General features: G+C 37.9%; 1 protein-coding gene across 7 annotated transcripts in view; it reads left to right on the top strand.

Annotated features, from left to right (window-relative positions):
* PKN2 (protein kinase N2) overlaps window positions 1–20,614 on the top strand; it is a 163,456-nt gene that overhangs the window by 134,488 nt on the left and 8,354 nt on the right. For 4 of the 7 annotated variants that reach the window (XM_049616842.1, XM_049616845.1, XM_049616840.1 and 1 more), the window contains one exon: window positions 11,139–20,337. The gene's annotated coding sequence lies outside the window, so the exon portion shown is untranslated. The remainder of the gene's footprint in view (window positions 1–11,138; window positions 20,338–20,614) is intronic. The other 3 variants (XM_049616844.1, XM_049616841.1, XM_049616843.1) reach the window with 3 other exon arrangements.

Genomic DNA, 20,614 nt, shown 5'->3' with positions numbered 1-20,614 from the left:
AACTCAGAGACATTAAAGAAGACCTAAGTAAATATAGACAGACATATCTTTTGAAGTGATGTCAGTTCTCAAAAATCCTCTGCAGATTCAATGCAACTCTGGTTGGAATCCCAACAATTTTTTTGTGGAACTTCATAAGCTCATTCTAAAATTTATGTAGAAGAGCAAAAAGTAAAGGATAGAGAAATTCCTGAAGAACAAAGAGGAGAGGGAATTTGCCCTACAAGATAACAAGAATTATAAAGGTGTAGCATTTACTGAGGTATTGGTACATATTACAAATGGAACAATAAAAGAGCCAAGAAACAGACTTAAATATATCTGAAATTTTAATTTACAGAAGGAACCACATAATTCAGTGGAGAAAGAAAACATGTTTTCTCAGTAGAAGTAGGAAAATTGTGTGCCCATGTGGAAATGAAAAAAGAAACTCAATATTCTTTCTCATAGTGGACACAAATATTTCAAATGAAGTAAAACATAAATGTCAAAAGTAAAACTTTAAAACACTGAAAATAATGTGTATAGGAAAACACAAAAATGTAAGAAAAATTGACAAGTTTAACAATCAGAAAGTTAGGAACTTTTTATCAAAAGACATCAAAGTGAAAAGACCGGGCACAAAGTGGAAGCCTATTTACATCACATGGAACAGAGAAAGAATAATAGCCACCACATTAAAAATTCCTAGAGCTCAGGAAGGAAACAGTCAAAAGTTCAAAATATGTGAACAGACATTTCACATGGACAATGAACATGCCCACTCTAAACAGTAATCAGAAACTACAAATCAAGACTTTGAGATATAATTTGAACACATTCAATTGATAAAAATTTTAAATTCTGACCTTATTGAGTGGTGGAGATGGAGTGGGACAATGAGATTCCAATAAATTACTGTGAGGAGTATAGACAAATACAACCACTTGTGAAAAATAATTTGGTATTATCTTGTAAAGTTGGGCATCTGCATACGTTGGTACCTAGCAATTCCACCTAAGTAGTGTATCCTGAAGAAATTCTTTATTCATATGTACCAAGGGTCCATGAACAAGAATGTTCATAGCACTGTTTGTAATACCAAAAACTGGAAACAACCCAAATGTTCATCAATGGAAGAGAATGGTTTAATAAAATATTTTATATTTTATAATAAGCAATGTATACTTACACCACGAAATATTATACAACCATGAAAATTAACTGCAGCTGTGGAGAACAGTACAAAAGAACAAAATATATGAAAGAAGCTAATCAAAGAAGACTATATGCAGCATGATCTCATTTTTAAAAGTTTAAGCCAAACCAAACACAAAGGTGATAATTTTTTTTTTTCATTTTTAAGCAAGGGAATGTTAAACAAAAATTAAGATAGTGATTCTCTGATGGGAGGCAAAAGAATATGGTATTGGTGCAATATGTTGATAGGTAGAAATTGTTGGTATTTTAGGTCTTCAGCTTGGTCAGTCTTCAATATGTTAATAACAGGTAATATACCTCTTTCCCCTATAAGTCCTCCCTTTTCTTCTTTTCCAGCTTAAATTCCCATATCCATCATAATCACGTATATCCTCAGCATCCTGTTTCTCTCTTGCTTCTTTGTACAAACCTGTTAAAACCCCCACCGAACCTCTGTTCAATCCATCTCTGGAGTGCAAACAACCATGCTAACTCCTCTCGCTACCATGAAGTGAACCAGTACTGAATTTTCTTAGTCTAGTGGTTCTCAAACTTCACAATGTATCAGAATCACTTGAAGGACTTGTACATGGGTCTTGCCGCCTATTTTCTGCTTCGTTAGGTATGGAGTAGGGGGCGTGGTGCTGAGAATTTACATTTCAAGTAAGTTTCCAGGTACTACTGATGCTTCTGGTCTAGCTATAAAACAAGTGTCATGAATTTTAAAAGATAAAGAAATTTTTAAATCACTTTGATGTCAGTATCTACAATCCAAACAATTTCATAATTATAACATTTATGTTATCAATTACATATTGCTTCCTTGTAGCAGCTCTGTTGCAAAAGTAATAAAAATGACAAGAATGTGGATTTCGGATTGGGTAATGGATAATAGGAGGCAAAGCTATTTACATACTAAGGGAAAGTCCAGGAAATAAACAAAACTTTCCTTATTACCTATCCATTATATGTGATCTGCTTGGAAAATAGTGACATGTTATTCCTACTAAAGTCAGTAAGAGAGTTAAAATCTTAAAGGGAATATAATCAGACTAATGTACCCATGTTTTTATGTAATTATGAACTCTAGAGTTTTTTGGTTTTTTGTTTTTTTTTTTAATGTTTACTTATTCTTGAGAGAAACAGAGTGTAAGCAGGAAGGGGCAGAGAGAGGGAGACACCAAATCTGAAGCAGGCTCCAGGCCCTGAGCTTTCAGCACAGAGTCCGACGCGGGGCTCGAACCCTAGATCTGTGAGATCATGACTTGAGCCAAAGCTGGATGCCTAACCGACTGAGCCACCCAGGCACCCCTGTAATTGTAAACTCTAAAAACACACTACTACTTTTGTGAAGCAGTTGGTGTCAAAAGAAGCCAAAGGAAATATACAGTAACACTTCCTTAATTCAACATTTGAAGTAGTTCACAAATAGTGTAATCTTATGCAATAAACACTTAAAAATTAAGTAAAGAATTACATGTAATCAATTTTCCTTGAAAATTATTTAACTTATAATAGTACAGCCAATTGTGACTGAATGTAGGAAGTTTGAAAAGTTCATTTTCTCACAACGTGTAACCAACTGTAGGCACACATTTGCCATTTGTGTCTTCTAACCACAAGTTTAATATATTTTTTACCTTCATTAAAGTCTTATAACAGCTCATCACATTATGAGATACTGGATTGTTTGTTAGCATGGCTTGACATTTTCCCTTTTTTTAAAATTTATTTTTATTGAGACATAATTGACATGTAACATTATGTAAATTTAAAGTGTACAATATGTTGATTTGATACATTTACATATTGTAATATAATTACCACTGTACCACTAGCATATACCTCTCACTTAACAAATACCTTTAAGGGCCATCCATGTTGTTCCAAATGTCAGGATTTCCTTCTTATGGCTGAATAATATGTCCATATATATGTGTATGTATGGGTACATGTGTATGTATGTGTATGTCTATATATCTATGTGTATACATACACATACACATACACACATACCACATCTTTATTCATCCATTGATGAACACTTAAGATTGTTTTCATTTTGGGGTGTCTGGGTGGCTCAAGTCGGTTGAGCGCCCGACTTCGGCTCAGGTCACAATCTCACGGTTCATGAGTTCAAGCCCCATGTTGGGCTCAGAGCCTGGAGCCTGCTTCAGATTCTGTGTCTCCCTCTCTCTCTGCCCCTCCCCTGCTCATTCTCTCTCTCTCTCTCTCTCTCTCTCTCTCTCTCTCTCTCTCTCTCTCTCTCAAAAATAAGTAAACATGTAAAAAATTTTTTTTAATTGTTGTCATATCTTGACCATTGTGAGTAATGCTGCAATAAACAAGGGAGTGCATATATATCTCTTTGATATCCTATTTTCATTTCCATTGGATATAAACTTAAGTGATGAAAATCCAAAGAAATTTTAAAGAGCTAACTGGCTTTATTCATGATTCAAGCAGCATTTTCTCTACAAAGTACAGGTGAGCAACGATGGGCTGCAGAAAAGGAGAGGCTTTTAAAGGCAGGATAAGAAAGTCATAAAGAGAAAAGATGGGTGTGGTCATCTCCCTTTGAGGATAGTTGGGTCTTGATTAGGTGGATTACCTCATTGTCCTTCGAGAGATGGAGAGGGCCCCAGTGACATATCAACTTATTGGTGCTGACCAGAAAATTCCCGACTGATTGATTAAGACTACATTTCTGAGAAAGGTTGAAACTGAAATTAGTATAGGTACTAAGCTCCAGTTTGGTGATACAGCATAGCATAAGAATCTCCATTTGGTGCCTGTGTTCTTTTTAACAGTACCCAGGAATGGAATTGTTGGATTTTATGGTAGTTCTAGTTTTAATTTTTTGAGGAACTTCCACACTGTCCCATAATGGTGAACAAATTTACATCTCCACCAACAGTGCATAAGGGCTCCCTTTTCTCCACATCCTTGCCAACACTTGTTATCTCTTGTCTTGGTAAGAGCCATTCATTATAATAAGTGTGAGGTGATATTTCATTGGTGTTTTTGTTTTTGTTTTTGTTTCATAATTTATTTATTTTTTAATTCACATCCGAGTAAGTTAGCATACAGTGCAACAATGATTTCAGGAGTAGATTCCCCTTACCCATTTAGACCACACACAACCCCTCCAGCAACCCTATGTTTGTTCTCTGTATTTGTCTCTTATGTTTTGTTCTCCTCCCTGTTTTTATATTATTTTTGCTTCCCTTCCCTTATGTTCATCTATTTTATCTCTCAAAGTCCTCATATGAGTGAAGTTATATGATGTTTGTCTTTCTCTGACTAATTTTGCTTAGCATAATACCCTCTAGTTCCATCCATGTAGTTGCAAATGGCAAGATTTTGTTCTTTTTGATTGCCAACTAATACTCCACTGGATGGAGATAGATAGATAGATAGATAGATAGATAGATGCCACATCTTCTTTATCCACTCATCCATCGATGGACATTTGGGCTCTTTCCATACTTTGGCTATTGTTGATAGCACTGCTATAAACATTGGGGTGCATGTGTCCCTTCATGCAGCACACCTGTATCCCTTGGGTAAATACCTAGTAGTGCAATTGCTGGATTGTAGGGTAGGTCTATTTTTAATTTTTTGAGGAAACTCCATGCTTCCTTCCAGAGTGGCTACACCAGTTTGCATTCCCACCAGTAGTGCAAAAGAGATCCTCTTTCTCCATATCCTCACCAGCATCTGTTGTTGCCTGAGTTGTCAATCATGTTAGCCATTCTGACAGGTGTGAGGTGGTATCTCACTGTGGTTTTCATTTGTATTTCCCTGATGATGAGTGATGTTGAGCATTTTTTTCATGTGTCGGTTGCCCATCTGGATGTCTTCTTTGAAGAAATATCTATTCATGCATTTCTTCACTGGATTATGTGTTTTTTGGGTGTTGAGTTTGATAAGTTCTTTATAGATTTTGGATACTAACCCTTTATGTGATATGTCATTTGCAAATTTCTTCTTCCGTTCCGTCAGTTTCCTTGTAGTTTTGCTGATTGTTTCCTTTGCTGGGCAGAAGCTTTTTATTTTGATGAGGTCCCAGTAGTTCATTTTTGCTTTTGTTTCCCTTGCCTCCAGAGACGTGTTGAGTAAGAAGTTGCTGCAGCCAAGATCAAAGAAGTTTTTACCTGCTTTCTCCTCGAGGATTTTGATGGCTTCATGTCCTACATTTAGGTCTTTCATCCATTTTGAGTTTATTTTTGTGCATGGTGTAAGAAAATGGTCCAGGTTCAATTTTCTGCATGTTGCTGTCCAGTTTTCCCAGCACCATTGGCTGAAGAGACTGTCTTTTTTCCATTGGATATTCTTTCCTGCTTTGTCAAAGAATAGTTGGCCATACGTTTGTGGGTCCATTTCTGGGTTCTCTATTCTGTTCCATTGATTTCAGTGTCTGGTTTTGTGCCAGTACCATACTGTCTTGATGATTACAGCTTTGTAATACATCTTGAAGTCCAGGATTGTGATGCCTCCAGCTTTGGTTTTCTTTTTCAAGATTGCTTGGCTCTTTGGGATCTTTTGTGGTTCCATAGAAATTTTAGGATTGTTTGTTCTAGCTCTGTGAAGAATGCTGGTGTTATTTTGATAGGGATTGTGATATCTCATTGTTTTGATATACATGTCTATTTGGTTACTCTGCCAATTTTTTTAAGTTTATGTATTTTGAGAGAAAGAGCACAAGCAAGGGAAGGGCAGAAAAAGAGAATCCCCAGCAGGCTCCAAATTGGCTGTGCAGATCCTGATGCAGAGCTCAATCCCCAGTGCAGAGCCTGATGCAGAGCTCAATCTCACCAACCATGAGACCGTGACCTGAGCTGAAAACAAGAGTTGGACGCTTAACCAACTGAGCCACCCAGACGCCCTACTCTGCCCATTTTTTAATCGAATATATGGTTTATATACAAATATAACTAATAATATGGTTTGCAAATATTTTCTACCGTTCTGTAAGCTACCTATTTATTTTGCTCTGCTGGAATTTTTAGTTTGATTGTTGATTTTGGCTTTTATTGCTTGTGCTTTGGTGTCACATCTAAAAAAATAATTCCCCAGAGACCAATGTCAAGGAGCTTTTCCTTACATTTTCTTCTAGAAGTTTTACAGTATCAGATCTTAAGTCTTTAATCCATTTCAGGTTAATGTTTGTGAGAGATACAGGATAAGTGTCTAGGTTCACTTTTCTGCATGTGATTGTCCAGTTTTCCTAGTGCCATTTATTGAAGAGCCTGTCCCTGTTGAGTGTTCTTGGCTTTTTTGTCAAATATTGGTTGACTGCAAGCGCAGAGGTTTACTTCTGGGCTCTCCATTCTGTTCCATTGGTCTTTGTGTTGTTTTTTTGCTTGTTTGTTTGTTTGTTTAATGGTAGTACCATACTATTTTAATCACTAAAGCTTTGAAGGTGTATACAGTTGACCCTTGAACAATGCCTATTTGAAGTATGTGGGTCTACTTAATATGCGGAGTTTTTTTTAATAAACACAGAATAGTACTATACATGTATTTTCTCTTATTATTTTCTTAACATTTTGTTTAGCTTATTTTATTGTAAGAATTCAGTACATAACACACCATTCAAAATAGGTGTTAATCAACTGTTTATGCTATCAGTAAGGCTTCCAGTCAACAGGTTATTAGCAATTAATAACTTTTGGGTAAGCCAAAAGTTATGTGTGGAGCGCAGGGGTCAGCACCCTTAACCCTGCTTGAGTTCAAGGGTCAACTATAGTTTGAGATGAGGAAGTGTGACACCTCTGGTTTTGTTCTTTCTCAAGATGACTTTGGCTTTTTGGAGTCTTGTGGTTCCATATAAATTTTAGGATTGGTATTTCTATTTCTGTGAAATATTCCATTGGAAATTGATAGGGATTGCATTGAATCTATAGATGGCTTTAGGTAATGTGGACATTTTAACAAGAATAATTCTTTCAATCCATGAACATAGGATATCTTTCCTTTTGTATGTGTCTTCCTCAATTTCTTTCATGAAAATCTTGTAGTTTTCATTGCAAATATCTTTTACCTCCTTTGTTAAATTTATGCCTAAATATTTTATTGTTTTTTGATGCTGTTGTGAATGGGATGGTTTTTTATTTCAGATCTCTCATTGTTAGTGAATAGAAATACAGCTGATTTCTGTATGTTGATTTTATATCTTGCAACCTCACTGAGTTCATTGATTAGTTCTGACAGTTTTTTGGTTGACTCTTTAGCATTTTCTTTATATAAGATCACATTATCTGCAAATAACAGTTTTGCTTGTATCTTTCCAACTTGGATGCCTTTTTTATTTCTTGCCTGATGTTTTCTTGTTCTAATTTTGATGCTTGTTGATGTTGTTGTAGCCCTATTTCTTTATACACTAGAGACACATACTGTCTATGTCAAAGGAGTCAAGTGTCCTCCATCTTTGGAGCACATTGCTGTGTTTCATGTGTAGGTTTAAGTGATGGGGTTGCATTTAGGAACTTTCTTGTACACTGGCCCACCAAAAAAATGTGTGTGTGCATGTATTTATTGATATATAGATATAGATAGATATAGATATATCTCAAATCTTTAAGTACTAGAATCACGTAGCACAGTGAGATGTACTTATTATGAAAAGCATGCAAAATTGAGACCGGCCAAAGGACCGTAAAAATGGCTTCTTATGCTCTCTCTGAAAGATACAATCATGAAGAGGTGAGATAAGGGAGGAAGAGAGGGAGGGAGGGAGGACATACTTAGAGGCAAAATTAGTTTTGAAATTTAAGTTATCTTTCTTATGTGTGTATGCATGCCAAGTGGGTATAGTTACATTTGTATAAATTAAATACCTGCTTGGTATTTTATAGTAATATTAATAATGTAGAGTAATTTATAAAAATAGCCCTTCTTCCTTCAAATAGCATTGTGTATTTCCTGATCATGAACACGCATAAGCAGAAAACCAGAAGTCCAAAATATCAAGATCACCACCTTGGTTCCAGGCCTAATAGGGCAGTTTTTAAACTGTCAACAAAGGAATCACTATATTTTATTTGAAAATATATGAAAATTTAAATGTCTCATGCCAATGAGAACAAGGTGGATAGATCAGTGATCTTAAAAAAAATCCAGTCTCCAGGTGATTGTCAACATAGTTGCTAATTTCTGTTTTCTTTTTAGTTGTTTATGCAAAATCATCACACATACAAATTTACTTGTCCTAATGTACAGATTCACATTTTAGATTCTCAGTGGAATCCAGTTCAATGTTTTGACATTTACAGCATTATGTTGACTTGTAGTATTTGCCTCCTTGTACTTTTACATTTTGATGAGCACTTTTGAGTCTTTGGTTTATTTCTTGTGGAATGTGGACATAATGCAACACAATAAAAATAATGAAAAAATGCAAATGAACCAAAACTAATATGCAAATGACATGAAAATACCTTATTGCCTTATCTAAGGCAATCTGTGCTAGTGTGCATATTTAAGAACTATCAAAAGAATTGGATTTCTATGGAAATAACCACTTTTACCTTTTATAAATTTGAAATTATATTTAAAAAAATAATCACATTAATTATTCTCTGACCACCAAACTGCTTGTAAACCACTTGTAGACTTCTAGAGATTTCTAGCAATCTAAATACTGTAAGAGAGAGTTGTGGCTTTATTGCTCATCTGGAATCCTGAACTCATCAAGTCCAGGGCTCTTTAGGTTAAAGTAAATAAATTGCAATCCAATTTCTAAGGGACCCTTGATGCCTCCTTGGTACCCGCTCTTTCTTTACCTAAATACTCCCTTGAGTTTGCCATAGTCTAATTAGGATAGGTAGCAAATTAAGCCATTCAGTATTGTGAGTATTGGCATATTATGAAGTTACCAGAGATTCATAGTGTGGTCCTCAGCTTTGCAGGTTCAGAGATATTTATCAGCTCACAGAATGATTGGACTCTGAGTTAGAATAGAGTTAGAATACTCTGTTGCTGCGTGTAACAGAGATGCAAAAGAGCAATGACTTGAATAAAGGAGAGGCTGGTGTAGCTGCATTTATCACAAGGTTATCCTTGTGACTCGGACTCCTTTTAGCTTACTGCTCTGCCATTTCTAGGTGCCCTAGTCTTCGTGGTCCAAGATGGTTCACAGCACATTTGCATTATAGTCATTAAAAGGAGGGAAAAGGAAGGGGAGCACACCCTTTTCCTTACTGGGATGACTCAAGTTGTTTACATCACTTGCACTCTTGTTCCATTTACCTAAAATTAGCTGCAAGAATGACTGACACATACATTTTAACTGGTGCACATATGTATGTGTTCTGTTTCTAAGGAGGGGAAGATATAGTAGGTGCAGTATCTGTGTCTTCTCTGCATAACTACTGTACATTCTTCTGGTTTCTAGATGCTCATGTAACCCCCCAGGCTCTGTTCTAAGATCCTCCCCTTTTTTGTTGATACAATCCTCTACCCCAGGATTCGAAGTACAATTCATATGTCACTAACTCTGAAATCATATTTCCAGTCCCAACTCTTCCAGGAAACTTGAGGACATAGCCAATTGCCTGTGTGACCTTTCCACATTTACACATGGATGGCCTAGCGACAGATCAAATTTAAGATGGTTAACACAGTGTTGACTTCCCCTTCCCACCTTTGCTTTATTATCACTCCAGTTCAAGCTGTTAACATCCTGCCCATTGGCTTCTTTTTAACATCTTGTCTCCCAGCTTTCACCTTTGTCTACCTAAAGTGTGTTGCCCCTTATAGCAGACAGAGCTCTCTTTTAAACATGCAAACCCTCCAGATCCTCCAAATTGGTGTCTCAATTCTTTCATTATAAAATGTCCACCCTTTACCCTGGCTCACAAGGCACAATGTGGTCCAAACTAACTCTCAATCTTACCTCATTTAATTTTGGCCATATCACTCCCCTCATGCCAAAACGAATTCCTTTCTAGCCTGTAAACATACTAAGATCTTTTCTACGTTAAGGCCTTTTCACTAACTGTTCTCTGTTCCTGAAATGCTATTTCTCCTAATTCTTGCATAGCTATATTTTCACATTCAGGCTTCAGCTTAAATGTCACCTCTTCAGATTTGATAAGCACTCTAATTTATTACTCTGAAAATGCATAAATAAAAGAATCAAGCATCCATTCTGTCTTTTCTATACCATTCTATATTTCAGGGTAAACAAATAGTTGATAGGGGGAGAGTTCTTTTTTTTTTTTAATATAGAAGAGTCATAGCTAATAAATGAAACAAATTTGGAATTAGAATATTGGCTTTTTGCAGCTCCTATTGAAATAATGGATCTTAGCAACAATGTATGAACTTTGATCCTAATTTGGGAAGGAAAATGATAATTTTGAGACCAAATGAGGAGCCATGAGTATGGACTGCATATCATGATAATTGGGTATGATAATTTTGTGGTTATGTATGGGTTTTGGGGTGCATTTGTTTAAGTAAAGTCTACCCCAATGTGGGGCTTGAACTCATGACCCCAAGATCAAGAATTTCATGCTCCACCAACTGAGCCAGCCAGGCACCACAAGGTTATGTGCTTTTCTGAAATTCCCTATCAATAGATACTGAACTCTTTATGGATGGAATGATAAGATATCTGTCATTTGCTTTAAAAACACTTTAGCAAAAAAAGAAAAAAAGAGGCAGAGTAGATAAAACAAGTATTGAGTAATGTTACTAATTGGCAAAGCTAGGTAATGGGTACATGGGAAGCAGAAGAAAGAATTTACAAATTCTGTTTTGAATATGTTTGAAAGTTTTCATAATAAAAGGTTTTTAAAAACATCTCAAAGGGTCCTTTTCCTATCAACTATTTAAAAGTAACTATATATTCGGTCACTATCATATTTTAGTTCTTTGCTTTGTCCTTAGAGTGATCCAATTTTTTTCTTATTTATTTATTTATTTATTTATCTATTTATTTCTCCATCTAGAATGAGAGCACAGGCCTTGCCATGTTCAACACTATATGCCCAGCATGCAAAATACTTCCAGATACTACTGGTTGGTGTATACTGTTTGTGGAATGAATGAGTTAAATGTGGAACTGAAAAAGGTAATTTTAGATCAACTAAAGTACAATCCTTTTACACAGCATTTAGTTGTCATATACTGCTTGCTATTAAATCATGATAATGAAAACAAAATAGGTTTGGGGCATCTGGCCATCAGTTAAGTGTCTGACTTCAGCTCAGGTAATGATCTCATGGGTCTTGGGTTCGCGCCCCGGATCTTGGGTTCGAGCCCCACATCGGGCTCTGTGCTGCAGTGCAGAGCCTGGAGCCTGCTTCAGATTCTGTGTCTCCCTCTCTCTCTGCCCCTCCCCCACTCATGTTCTGTCTCTCTCAAAAATGAATAAACATTAAAAAAAATTAAAAAGAAAGGCTGTTGAATATCTGCAATATCATATTACAAAAAGAAAAGAAAAGAAAAAAATAGATTTAAGTCAACTGGGAAAAATCCGGTAAGTTAAAGGGGGGGATTGAGGGATAGTTGTCAAGCATTTCTTAGTTTGGTGAAGGTATTTGAGTTTGGTGCTATCATCAAGTGTATATTTTGGAATTATTTAATGTTGCTTTGGTTATTTAAGGTGAAAAAATGCTATTATGTTATTATACCTAAAATAAGAATATTCAGTCATAGCCTTTTAAAAGTTGTCATTTGTTGGGGCACCTGGGTGGCTCAGTCAGTTGAGTGTCCAACTCTTGATTTTGGCTCAGGTCATGATCTCCTCTTTGTGGGATCGAGCCCTGTATCCAGCTCTGCACTGACTCTGCAGAACCTGCTTAAAATTCTCTCCCTCGCCCCCTCTGCCTCTCTTCCACCCCTGCGCTACTTCTTGCTCTCTCTGCTCTCTCAAATAAAAGTTGTCCTCTGAGGATGACACTCCATCTTGAAGACCTTTGAAGTGAGGCCGGTAAAAGAAACAGCAGTCTGAATCAGAGTGGGCATGACTTTTAAACTGGAAATTATGTCTAGCTTAGTTACCTAATAATGCCTCCGATAAAAATAAAACAATTCATATGTATTCTGTAATCAGTTTCATAATGACCTATGCTGAGATGTCCAAGTCCAGAGTACAGAAAGAGAACAGGGTTGGAGATGTGAGGGTCACTGGATGGTAGCTGAAATCACAGGAGTAGATGGTATCATCCAAGGTTGAGTAGGACAAAAGGCATGAGTAGAATAGGAACACTCCACACAGACTTGAAAGTGGTTAGTTGCCAGAAGTAGGAAGACAATGAAAAGATTAAAGGGCTCTCGTGGAAGCCTAGGGAAAGAGTGTTTGAAAGAGGAGAAAGTGGACAATAATATCAAATATTAATCAGTTAAGGTGAGGTCTAAGATGTTTCCACCTGCTTTAGCAAACAGATATTATTGGGACCATGATGAGAATTGTTCTACTGGTTTGCCCAGGGTTGAAATTAGCTTGCAGTGTTTTACGAGGAGGATGGGAGGGAATCTTTTAAGAAGTTTGACTATAAAGGGCAAGAAATGCCAGGGATTGAGGAGATCAGGACACAGAAGTGATTGGAATGTGTTTACATGTGGCTAGTAAGGAGCCAGTGATGAGGATTGCCAAAATGCTTATAATTCGCACAGGATCCGTGCAGTTTGGGGCCTCCAGCGTTCATGATGCTCATCTTCTCTCTCAGAGATGGGACTATACCTAATGACCTAAAATGCTAATCATCTTCCAGATTCTACTAAAGGAAAACATTAATCTTTTTCTAATCATCTCCCCCCAAATCGAACTAATCAGATCCTCATTTGTGCCCCCACCATAATCTGCAAAGATTCTTCATACTTTATGCATTTATCTGGGTATATATCTCTTTTCTCCATATGCAACTTTTATTCAGAGTAGATGCCAAGTGCACAGCACTGTGGCTGACACAGTAGGTGTTCAATAAATACTAATATATCCTTCATTAAGTAATAACCTTCATTTTTATTTTTTTAATAATTTGTTATTATTTTTTTAAATTTATATCCAAGTAAGTTAGCATACAGTGCAACAATGATTTCAGGAGTAAATTCCAGTGATTCATCCCCTATGTACAACACTCAGTGCTCATCCCATCAATTGTCTTCCTTAATGCCCCTTACCCATTTAGCCCATCCTCCCACCTACAATGCCCCAGCAACCCTCAGCTTTTTCTCTATATTTAAATCTCTTATGTTTTGTCCCCGTCCCTGTTTTTTTATATTATTTTTGCTTCCCTTCCCTTATGTTCATCTGTTTTGTATCTTAAATTCCTCATATGAGTGAAGTCACATGATATTTGTCTTTCTCTGACTAATTTTGCTTAGCATAATACCTTCTAGTTCCATCCACATAGTTGCAAATGGCAAGATTTCATTCTTTTTGATTGCCAACTAATACTCCACTTTACACACACACACACACACACACACACACACACACACACATATACACATACACCACATCTTCTTTATCCATTCAACCATTGATGGACATTTGGGCTCTTTCCATACTTTGGCTATTGTTGATAGCACTGCTATAAACATTGGGGTGCATGTGTCCCTTCATGCAGCACACCTGTATCCCTTGGGTAAATACCTAGTAGTGCAATTGCTGGATTGTAGGGTAAGTCTATTTTTAATTTTTTGAGGAACCTCCATGCTGTTTTCCAGAGTGGCCATACCAGTTTGCATTCCCACCAGCAGTGCAAAAGAAATCCTCTTTCTCCACATCCTCACCAACATCTGTTGTTGCCTGAGTTGTTCATGTTAGCCATTCTGACAGGTGTGAGGTGCTATCTCATTGTGGTTTTAATTTGTATTTCCCTGATGATGAGTGATGTTGAGCATTTTTTTTCATGTGTCGGTTGCCCATCTGGATGTCTTCTTTGAAGAAGTGTCTATTCATGCATTTCTTCACTGGATTGTGTTTTTTGGGTGTTGAGTTTGATAAGTTCTTTATAGATTTTGGATACTAACCCTTTATGTGATATGTCATTTGCAAATTTCTTCTTCCATTCCGTCGGTTGCCTTTTAGTTTTGCTGATTGTTTCCTTTGGTCTTCAGGAGCTTTTTATTTTGATGAGGCCCCAGTAGTTCATATTTGCTTTTGTTTCCCTTGCCTTTGGAAACGTGCTGAGTAAGAAGTTGCCACAACTGAGGTCAAAGAGGTTTTTTGCCTGCTTTCTCCTTGAGGATTTTGATGGCTTCCTCTCTTACATTTAGGTCTTTCATCCGTTTTGAGTTTATTTTTGTGCATGGTGTAAGAAAGTGGTCCAGGTTCAATTTTCTGCATGTTGCTGTCCAGTTTTCCCAGCACCATTGGCTGAAGAGACTTTTTTCCACTGGATATTCTTTCCTGCTTTGTCAAAGATTAGTTGGCCATACGTTTGTGGGTCCATTTCTGGGTTCTCTATTCTGTTCCATTGATTTGAGTGTCTGGTTTTGTGCCAGTACCATACTGTCTTGATGACTGCAGCTTTGCAATACATCTTGAAGTCTGAATAACCTTCATTTTTAAAATGAAGCATCTGTGTGATCATACTGGATCTTCATAGCAACCCTGTGAAAAAGCACTATCAGTATTCTCATATTTGAAATAAGGAACCAGAGGCTTAAGAGAGTTAAATAACGTGTGCAAAGCACGCAGTAGGTTGGGAAAGCAAGGACTCAGACCTCATCTGCTAGCAAGATTCATGCTCTTATTCCCACCATACTCAATGAGTAAGTGAACAAATGCATGAATGGATGGGGAGAAAGAAATTCAAAAGGAAAAAATTCCCACAAATGAACCTCTACACCCATTGCAAACATAACCCATACTTAGAGAAACTGATTGTTCAATAAATACTTTTTGGGGAAAAAAAAGGGAACGATTATAAAGCTGAAAGTAAGCGTAAACTTCCAGTCTGTCAAACACTGGAGCTCACTTATTCTCCCTTTGTACAAAACAAAAAGGATTAACATTCATCTTCTCTTTGTTCATCTGTGAACACACTGGTCCAAGAACTTATTGGTACTTTAAAAAGACCAATTCTTCATGGAAAAAGAAAATGGCTTTTGCTTTAAAATGATTGCCTGCAGTGACCCCACAAACCCATTTGTCCACTCCTACTCTAGACATAAAGAGACACCGAGAGCCTGCTCTATGTGCTGGGCCTAACTGCCACACAACCTATGAAAAGAAAAGCTTACGTCCCCAAGACCACCATATGCTGGTATCACGTTGAAGCCATCTCATGTCTGACATAATCTGAAATTGTTTCTGGGAATGTTAGGACCTCAAATTTCCTCCAGTCATTGATTTATGATTTTATATCACTGTTCAATCCCGAGATCCAGAAAATTTAGAATTAGAACTTTGGATTTGAAATAACTCATTGGAATCATCTAGTTGGGGAACCATATAGTGTAATGAATCACAGTGTATGTCCTGGGCAGGTTACTCTCTGTACCTCAGTGTTTCTCATCTGTAAAATGGAATTAGTGATAGTCCCCGTTCAGTAAGCTTCTCTGGAACTTCCATGACCATAACATTCTTGAACAGCCTTGCCCCCACTACTTCTACCACTCGCAGAAAAGAGAACTCCCTTCCAGAAAGGATTTAGCTCCAGCTATTAAATGGCTAAGAGAATCATTGGGAGGACCAAGGAAGTCGATGCCAGACTGAACTAGGACTAACAGCCACAGCCCCGGTGCAAGGCCAAGAACGAGTTGCTGCTCATGCCACAATCTAGCAGTTGTTGGAGAATCTGGCAGCTGCTTTTGCTACACAATATATACTAACAAAATGGATGCCGCATGTCTTCCCCCACTTGACTCCTTTTGGAATTCAAGTATCATGTGGGTGCATCTGATTGGTCAGAACTTAATTTATACCTAAAATCTTAGCTTCAAATAAATCTGGGATTGGGGGATTTTTTAATTTTTTTACTTCTAGCCTTCCGTCCAAGAAAGCATTCTAGAAGGAGGTTGAATGTTGGACAAGCCCACCCACACTAGTTGCCATAAAGTACTAGTGATTACTACTATCTTGTTCAGCTCCATCTTACAAATGATAAATTTGGCTCCAAGAGATTTAGTGAGGTTCTTCCCCTGGTTTGATGTCTATTCCTCTAACATGCTGCTTCTCCATTGACCTACAAACCCTTCATCTATCTGGTCTATAAATTTTCATTCTATTTCTCTTCAGGATGTTACCTGAAATATTTTCTCAGTGATTAAATTTACATGTTTTTTTAATGTTTATTTTATTTGTTTTTGAGAGAGAGAGAGAAGAAGATAGAATCCTAAGCAGAATCCACACCGTCAGCACAGAGCCCAACGCGGGGCTTGAACCCACAAACCATGAGATCATGACCTCAGCTGAAACCAAGAATCAGACACTCGACTGACTGAGTCAATCACGTGCCTCTAAATTTATATATTTTAATAATTATACTATATTCCACAGATTGATTTAGACTTGCTTAAATCATTCTAAAAGTTGCCTTTATTTCCCCCTGGTCCCCTGCCGCAAGTTTTGTTGTTTTGTTTTGTTTTCAGAATTCTAAACTGTTTCTTCAGTCTTAAGCTAAAGGCAATCAAAAGAAAAGAATCGAATCCACCTTTATTTCAGATCACTCAGACAAAATACAAGGTGGGCTTTTACCGAACCAGCTCATTTTTCCTTCTGAAATATTTTCAGAACCATATTTATAGTAAGAGTTTGAACTTTCTCTCTCGTTTTGTTTGTTTGTTTGTTTATATAATCTCTACACCCAACATGGGGCTCTAACTCATGACACTCAGATCAAGAGTCACATGCTCTTCTGACTGAGTCAGCCAGGCTTCCCTGAAGTTTCTCTTTTTAACTAAAGTCTACTTCCTCTATTCGAGAAACTTACATTGAATGGGAAAAGAAATCTAAACAGTTTGGTGTTTTACCATTTGATCTGAAAATAAATAAAATTTTAGTCATGATTTATAATCCCCCCAAAACAAATCAGCTCTTTTTGTTACATTCAGCCAATTTTTTTCTTTTTTTATTGAGGTATAATTGACATATAATATTATATTGGTTTCAGGTGTACAATATAATGATTCAACATTGTATATATTGTGAAATGATTGCCACAGTAAGTCTGATTAACATCTGTCACCATACTTAGTTACAAAAAGTTTTTTTCTTGTGATAAGAACTTTTAAGACATACCTGTCTTAGCAACTTTCAAATATGCAATTCAGGGGGTGCCTGGGTAGCTCAGTTGGTTGAGTGTCCAACTTCGGCTCAGGTCATGATCTCATGGTTCGTGAGTTCGAGCCCCGCATCTCACTCTGTGCTGACAGCTCAGAGCCTGTAGCCTGCTTAGATTCTTTGTCTCCCTCTCTGTCTGCCCCTCCCCTGCTGATGCTGTCTCCCTCTCTCTCAAAAAAAATGAATAAATATTTTAAAAATTTTAAAAAATATATGCAATTCAGTAGGATTGACTATAGTCACCATGCTGTACATTATATCCCCATGACTTACTTATTTTATAACTGCAAGTCTGTACCTTTTGACCACCTTCACCTATTTCACCCACACCACTGCAACCCCCAGCTGTCCTATCTATGAGCTTGGTGTTTTGGTTTTTTTCCCAAATTTCTCATAAAATTGAGATTTGTCTTTCTCTGACTTATTTCACTTAGCATAATGCTCTCAAGGTCCATCCATGTTATCACAAATGGCAAGATTTCCTTCTTTTTATGGCTGAATAATATTCCTCTGTGTGTGTGTGTGTGTGTGTGTGTGTGTGTGATTGTATGTATTTTTTTCTTTATCCATTCATCCATCGATGGACACTTCAGTTGTTTCCATAGATTGGCTATAGTAAATAGTGCTGAAAGGAACATCGGGTGCAGGTATCTTTTCAAGTTAGTGTTTTTGTTTTATTTAGATAAATATTCAGAAATGGAATTGCTGGATTATACGGTAGTCCTATTTTTAATTTTTTGAGAAAACTCTCTTCTGTTTTCAATAGTGGCTGCACCGACTCTGCATGAAGGTTCTCTTTTCTCCACATCCTCACCAATGCTGGTTATTTCTTGTCCTTTTCCACAGTCACCATTCTGACAGGTATGAGGTCACTCATTGTGGTTTCAATTTACATTTCCCTGCTGATGAGTGATACTGAGCATCTTTTCATGTGTCTGGTGGCCATCTGTTTATCTTCTTTAGAAAAATGTCTATTCAGTTCCTCTGTCCATTTATTTATTTATTATCTTTTTAAAATGTTTTTGTTTTTATTTTTGAGAGAGAGACAGCACGAACAGGGGAGGGGCAGAGAGAGAGGGAGACACAGAATCCGAAGCAGGCTCCAGGCTCTGCACTGTCAGCACAGAGCCTGATGCCGGGCTCGTACCCACAAACCGTGAGATCATGACCTGAGCCGAAGTCGGATGCTTAACCGACAGAGCCACGTAGGCACCCCTGTTCTTCTGCCTTAAGATTGCTTAAGGTATTCAGAGTCTTTTGTGGTTCCATACAAATTTTAGGAGTGTTTGTTCTATTTCCGTGAACAGCTGATTTCAAAGGGAGACTTGAGATTCAAAGAACTCTCCTCAAAGTCAAGTTTTATGCTATCAAAAGAATAAAAAAAGTAACCGCTACTTTGTCCAAAAGAACTTGGGCTCCAACATAACACAGGTGTCCCTCTGGCACCCCACAAGCATCATCTCTTCTCTAAGTTTATTCCCTCCTAATCTAGAGAACTTCCACACTCATGCTGTCCTTTGAGACTAGGGAGTGTTTTCAAAATCAGCCCATGGTGGAGGCAAGAGGACCGGGACGAGCCATCATTTTGCCGTCTGCTAGTAGTGTGGCCTTGGACATGTTGTTTCACCTCGCTAGTGACATGTGAACATTTCACCCCAGTGTCCTCATCTGTTAAATGGAGGACTTATAGTTACTCATTCATTTGTAACCTTCCATTTCAAACATAGTCTTCAGTATGACTTTAATACATAAGATGACCAGAGCAGAAGTGGAGTGGGGGCCTAGTTCATGCACAACAGGGGCCTGGACCCTAGCCCAGACACCACAGTTTAGCTGTGACCTTAAGTTTGGCATTACTGTCTTCTATCTGCATATTAGACATGGTGGGTATTCAGTAACTTATTTTATTGTATTTTATTTTGTTTTTACTTTTATTATTTAGTAACTTTATTATTTGAGAGAGAGCGAACAGGGGAGGGGCAGAAAGATAGAGAATCTTAAATAGGCTCTGCGCTGTCAGTGCAGGGACATCAAACCATGCAGGCCTGGGGCTTCTCTGGAGGACCTCAGAAGCAGCTCCAGGGTGTAAAGATCACCCTCATGTTAACAAATTAGGACAGTGAGAGAAGCTGATGGCATAGCAGGTGAGATTTCTTTGCCACCACAGTGTGGGAGGGGTTGAAGTTCTGGGCCCATCATTTGGTTTTCTGGTGTCTCATAGCCATAGAGCTAGAAGGAACCAACAGAGGGAGTAAGAACATGCCAGAGAAATCTCTGACAGAGCAACCGAATCTCTGCTTAAATACCTGCAGTGAAGTATTCAACATGACTGACATGCCTTCATCTGAGAGCTTCAGGTGAGTTCTCCCTCCTAGACCTGCCTTTTGGAACAATGTAGAACAAGCTAGCCTTTCCAATATCTCTAAAGGCACTGGGCCCAGTTCTCTTGTGGTTTCGTCACCTGTGTCAGTTTGAAACAAATTACCTCTTGGCAGAATCTTCAATTCAACAAAATGCCACTTCTCTCTGTTTTCTTCCTAAGTACCTTGCCTTCCAGTCATCTTCCTTCTTTCTCAGATGTCTGAAAACATTGATCATTTCCAATAGTGGCTGTGCCAGCCACAGGCTGTTGCAGATCACAGACAGTGCTTGAGAATTGTTCTGATAATGTGCAGAGGAAAAGAAAAGCTCTGTGGTCACTTTTTCCTTCTTCCTCTTTTTTAATGTTTATTTTTGAGAGAGAGAAACAGAGCACAAATGGGGGAAGGGCAGAGAGCAAGCAGGACACAGAATGCGAAGCAGGCTCCAGGCTCTGAGCTCTCAGCACCGAGCCCGACGTGGGGCTTGAACCCACAAACTGTGAGATCGTGACCTGAGCCGAAGTCGGATGCTCAACCTACTGAGTCACCCAGGTGAGCCCGCCTCCCTTCCTCTTTCCTTAAGCAAGAGTTGCAGTCTCCCGGGATGGCGATTAAAAGTCCCCTTGACTAGAGAAATGCCAGTGAAGGTTATGAATGGAGGTTTATGCTTGTGCCAGACGCTGGGCCTCTGTGGCCTAGAGATCAGCTGAATGGTACTTTTGTAGTGACACCTTGAAGTCTTGAGATCCTGATGAAATGTGTATGTGGAAATATCCAGGAGGGGGAGAGGGAGGGAGGTGTTTAGGGGACTGGGGAATCTGTCAGTAGT

The sequence above is a fragment of the Panthera uncia genome (assembly GCF_023721935.1).
Source record: "Panthera uncia isolate 11264 chromosome C1 unlocalized genomic scaffold, Puncia_PCG_1.0 HiC_scaffold_4, whole genome shotgun sequence".
In the NCBI taxonomy this organism is placed as follows: Eukaryota; Metazoa; Chordata; class Mammalia; order Carnivora; family Felidae; genus Panthera; species Panthera uncia.
This window is presented reverse-complemented; position numbering and strand designations above follow the sequence as displayed.